Below are 5,841 nucleotides of genomic sequence, written 5' to 3' on the forward strand. Positions count from 1 at the left end.
CATGGTGTTTCAGAATCTTTTTGTTACAGCAGCTTAGCCTATACTCATATCGTAGATCTAGCAAGTGAGAGCTTAAGACAAACTTTATGTTGTGGAGAAACTTAAATCAATTGTATATGCTGATCAAGCATGCTGAAACTACTTCCTCTTTAAAAAGCAGTTACAACTGATTTTATTTTTAGACCTATGAAAACCTTTAAGTAGATTATATTTTGATGAGCCATAGTACTTTCTTTTGGACTAGAGTATGAATATCTTTTTTGGCAGACGGAGAACATGTTATGCTGATAAACTTATAAAGAACACATCATATTTTTTTACCCTCCAGTTTTATTGAGATATAATTGACATGCAGCACTGTATACGTTTAAGGTGTACAGCATAATGATTTGACCTATATACATCATGAAATAAACTTAGTGAACATCCAGCATCTCGTACAGATACAAAATTAAAGAAATAGAAAAAATTTTTTCTATAGTGAGCCAGTTTTTCTACAGTGAAGTAGGAGTTTACAGAAAAGGAAGGGGAGGAGGCCAGAATGATCCCTGCGGTAATGGATTAGAACTGGAGACATCAGTGTGAGCTCATGTTTAGCTTAATATCAGTACAGATGGTCAAATTTAGAATTATTTATAGATACATGTATTGTATATACATGGTTTAGTATACACACATGTGTTTCCTCACTCTGTCAGCTGCAAAGGACGAGAAGAAATGATACCCCGGTGGTAATGAGCATACCTAGTGCCCAGGTCTTGGTGTTAAAAATCATTCTTCAAAAAAGTAACCAGGGCTCCTTAGAGAAATGGCTGATTCTAGGACTGGGCAGGAAATATATGAGATGATTCTGGAGCATCTTGCAGTGGCAGAAAATAAGGAAGTGTTAAAAAAAACCCCAAACCAAAACCAAAAACCCACATTGATCGCAGTATGTCAAAGGGACAAAGGAGCCAACTGAAAGAGCACCCAAAGTCCAAAGCTGAAACAATTTGAGCAACAAAATAAATAAAATAGTTCTGGATTACAACCCAAAGTATAAAATAAATATCCATGAGTGCATACTGATATAAAAATGATTGAATAAATAAATTCATGAGGGAGAAAAGACAAATCTTTCACGCATAAGAATCCCAAATGTTCCACGTAGATACCTTGCCCTTTCGGAAGTGGAGCGTGACCTCCCCCTCCTTAAGCGTGGGCTGTGCGTAGTGACTTCCTCCCAAAGAAGACAGTATGGACAAGGGGGGAAAGAATAACTTTACAGCGAGAAACCTGACAAATGTTACTTCAGCCGGGTGATCAAGGTCAGCATCAGCCATGATAAGTCATATTTATGGTCCGTACCCTTGATATGATGTGATGAAAATGGCACTTTATTTTATGTTCGTCCTCCCCCAAACCTAAAGCCCCAGTATTATAATGAGAAAAATACTAGACAAATCCCACTCGAGAGACATTGTAAAAGTGCCTGACCAGTCTTTAAAGTTGTCAAGGTCTTCAAACACAAGGGAAGTCTGAGAAACTTTCACAGAAAAAAGGAGCCTGAGGAGATGTGATATTGTAACTAAATATAATGTGGTGTCCTGGGTGAGATCCTTGAACAGAAATGGGATGTTAGGTAAAAGATAAGAAAATCTGAATACAATTTGGGACTTTGGTTAATAAGAGAATATTAATATTGGCTCATTAATTGTGACAAATGGATGTTACTAATGAACAATGTTAATAATGGGGGAAACTGGGTATTAGGTATATGAAAACTCTGTACTATGTTCGCAATTTTCCCGTAAATATAAGCCTCTTCTAAAATAAGTATAAGTAACAAAAACAAAAACAAAACTTGTATGTTGCTGGCACTCAACCCATTAAAGGGTTGTTTTAATTGTAGTCAGTGTTTATATTTGGTTTTCTGTTTTCTTGATTCTGTGCCCATTTAGGTGATAATTATTATATAATGTAAATTGTCATTCAGGATAGGGCAAAGCTTGCAATAATTAAAATTCTAGAGGAGAGACTCTAAATTTGAATTCCAAATCTGACTCAAAAACATCAGAAATTCCCATTTCAGAAGCCCATGTTTAAGGCCTGATGCTTTCATTTTATTTTACATTAAATAAAATTATACATCAAAGTGAAAAAAATGGGTTATGGTTGAACAGGTAGCATTTTTCCTTTCTCAATGGCTCATAACATGATGGTACATCATGTAATTAATGCATCTTAGATTTGATTAAATACAATATTATCTTTTTTAAAAAATTTATTTAATTATTATTATTTTTTATTTTTGGCTGCGTTGGGTGTTCATTGCTGCGTGGGCTTTCTCTAGTTGCGGTGAGCGGGGGCTACTCTTCGTTGCTGTGCGCGCGCTTCTCATTGCGGTGGCTTCTCTTGTTGCAGAGCACGGGCTCTAGATGCGTGGGCTTCAGTAGTTGTGGCTTGCGGGCTCTAGAGTGCAGGCTCAGTAGTTGTGGCACACGGGCTTAGTTGCTCCGCGGCATGTGGGATCTTCCCGGACCAGGGCTCAAACCCATGTCCCCTGCATTGGAAGATGGATTCCTAACCACTGCACCACCAGGGAAGCCCACAATATTATCTTTTAAAAGTGTTTAATAACCGATGGGGAAAAAGGTTTCTAATTTAAATTTGCAATTTGGGGGAGGGTTTAGTATTTTTATTAATTTGCACATTTTTTAGTATATTAGAATAGTATTTGTCCCTCGTTTGTAGTAAATATTTCCCCCAGTTTTTTTGCCTTTTAATTTTAATTATGATGCTTTGTTATAGAGCACTTTTTGTTACAGAGTGCCTTTGTTACGAGTACCCTACTTGGGGGTCCCCGCTAAGCAGGCTTTCCAGGGGTGGATTTTTAAGTGATCCCAGGGAACAGTGGGCAGGGAAGGAAGGAAAGCCAGTACGGATGCATTATTGCATTGGCTATGTAAGGACAAATACAAACTAAAATAAGAGTCTTAATTCTCCCTGCTGAAACAGGGAAAGAGATTTGTCTCCTCTCCCTTTTCTCAGAGCATTTACTTTAGAAAACCTGTATGTACTTTCTCATCTCTTTAAGATGTGTTCCTTTGAATACATAAGTCTTTTGTCAGCTGGCTTTTTTTTGTTGTTGTTGTTGTTTTTTTAAGCTTTATGACCCAGGAATGTCTTTCTCAAGAACTTGGGAGACATCTCTTAAAAAGCAAACATTTTGAGAACCATCTTTTTGAAATTCAAGCATCAAAAGAAGTAGTTCCCTATCATAAGTCAACTATACCTCAAGAAATAAAATTTTTTAAAAAGAAGTAGGTAAAAATCACTTGTAAATTAAAAAAAAATCAAACAAACAAGCAAATAAATGGCAGAATCTGTGGGGAAAAAAGAGGTAGTTCCCCTACTTTCCAATTCCTGTGGAAAGGGAGGAGCCTCACTTTGGTGGATGCTTTGCCCCAATTTGCGAAATGACCTCCTGTCATAAGATAGAGGTTTGGGGGCTTCCCTGGTGGCGCAGTGGTTAAGAATCCACCTGCCAATGCAGGGAACACGGGTTCGAGCCCTGGTCTGGGAAGATCCCACATACCACGGAGCAACTAAGCCCATGCACCACAACTACTGAGACCTCGTGCCACAACTACTGAAGCCCGCGTGCCTAGAGCCCATGCTGTGCAACAAGAGAAGCCACCGCAATGAGAAGCCTGCACACTGCAATGAAGAGCAGCCCCCGCTCGCCACAACTAGAGAAAGCCCGTGCACAGCAAAGAAGACCCAATGCAGCCAAAAATAAATAAATAAAATAAATAAAGTTATTTTTTAAAAAAGAAAAAAAGATAGAGGTTTGTTTTTCCACTGGATAACCCCAACTACAGGTAAAGTTGAGATGAACTCTGTGTGACCAATAGTACCGTCAGGTCATTGCATTGCAGGACTAGTTATTATTTACCTTGAGAACATGCCTGGAATGGGCTGTATCTACTTGGCTATGTGATGCCATGAGATTCCTTGTGTCTCTGCCTTCTCTTAGCAGATTGATTGCCTGTGATGCACATCACATTCTGGTTTAATGCTTATTCAATAATAAAAATGTTTTCTTTTTCTACCACCATGGTGGAGAGGATTTCTGGGTTGGGAGAAGATCTTGGTTCTAATTCTCCCACTGGAGGCAGCCACTCCGTCACAGGGGATCAGGGCACGTGAGGACCACTGGAGCCTGGAGTAGGCATATCTCAGAACTCCGCGCAGGGTTCAGAAGGAGGAGCATTTAGTCATCGGCTCCCACACCCGTCTGGTCTAGGGGCCTGTTCAGCCCCCATACTGGTGGGTGGTGAGTTCCTGAATGCAGAGAGGACCACGGTTTCTCCCTCGGGGAGGTGCCGGAAAGGGAGAGGTGCCGTGTGTGGGTCTCAGGCGAGGTCGGCCCGCTGCACCTGCGTGAAGCTGGCCAGAGCTGGAGCAAAGCCGGTCTAGCAGCAGTGGCTGGAGTGGAGCGAGAATGGTGGCAGCACACGTAGGCCTTTTTTTTTTTTTTAAAGTAGTAAAAATATTAGAGTGGGTTTAGCTTTGATCCTAAGATACCATAAATTAACAACTGGTGTTTCCTTATTTGGTCTTGCTGCCTTGCAAGTATTTGCTTAGAAATAACACCGTAATGGTGATGGAGAAGGAATAGGGCGAAAAGGAATACACTCGAGCACTGCAGAGGAGTTGAGCGATTCTGTGTACCTTAGAGAACACGGAATCTTCGCGTTGGGGACACCCCAAGAACCATCCAGGCATGGTGCCCACCTAAAACATGGATTCCCTTTTCAACACCGCATCCTTTTTGTCACCTACGCTTTGCTTCCAGATTTCTTTCTGGCAAAGAATTCCAAATTATGATAACAATTACTGTCTCCAGCTAATGTTGTCAATGTTGTAACATTCTTTAAATTCTTCTTCTAATATCACTAGAAAATTGAGCAAGTGAACTATTAGGAAATGTTGCCAAGGTCAAGATTAAATTAGACAAAATCTACTTATAATAAAATTAGTGCTTTGCTGCCTGGATAAGGAAACGGATATGTCTTGTTTAAACAGACCTAACTAGAGAAAATCCTGAGCAGCCATAGCATAGCATAATGAGACAGATATGTTATATAAATATACTCCTTTAACTATAATAAATGATAGAATATTTGCCAGAAAGATCAAAGTACAACACACCTACAGTTGCAGAAGCAATAGAACTGTTCAAAGGAACCTTGAATGAATTGGTACCAACCACTTTTATAAAGGAGAAAAAAGAAAGACTTACAAAAGCATGCTCTGTCCCTATGAGCATTAGTATACTAATGTTTTCAGAGAAACCCAAGACATCCGGGTAGTTGTCACGAGCAGAACTACTGCAGCAAAGACACAGTGGGGCTGATAATATACCAGCAGGGAGAACCCAAGTTACAGCTGAATTATATGAACAGATGATAAGGATGCCAGTTAAATGAACCACCCTAGCTAATTGAATAAGATCCAACATAGCAATAATATTGGTAGCAAAGAAACCAGACACTGCAATTAAGAAGTAATTAAAGAAGGTATTCCTGACATGAAAGCCAGTTTATCTGTGGCTCTTGAGAGGGGCCTTTCGACAAGGGACAGAGGAAGCAGACACATTGTTCTCAGAGGGTGGAGGGCTAGATTGAGAAATTAATTTACCTTTCAGAATTGTGTCAGCTAATTTCCTGTGTCTAAAGTTAATGTCCTGATTAGAAAAGACTGGGCGTCCTGGCAGATGGATGGAACTCTCCCTGCACGTGGGATGAAATACGGCGCTCGGATCCTCCAAACCCTCCATAGTTTTTTTCCATCTGG

This window comes from Balaenoptera acutorostrata, chromosome 12, assembly GCF_949987535.1.
Source record: "Balaenoptera acutorostrata chromosome 12, mBalAcu1.1, whole genome shotgun sequence".
Classification (NCBI taxonomy): Eukaryota; Metazoa; Chordata; class Mammalia; order Artiodactyla; family Balaenopteridae; genus Balaenoptera; species Balaenoptera acutorostrata.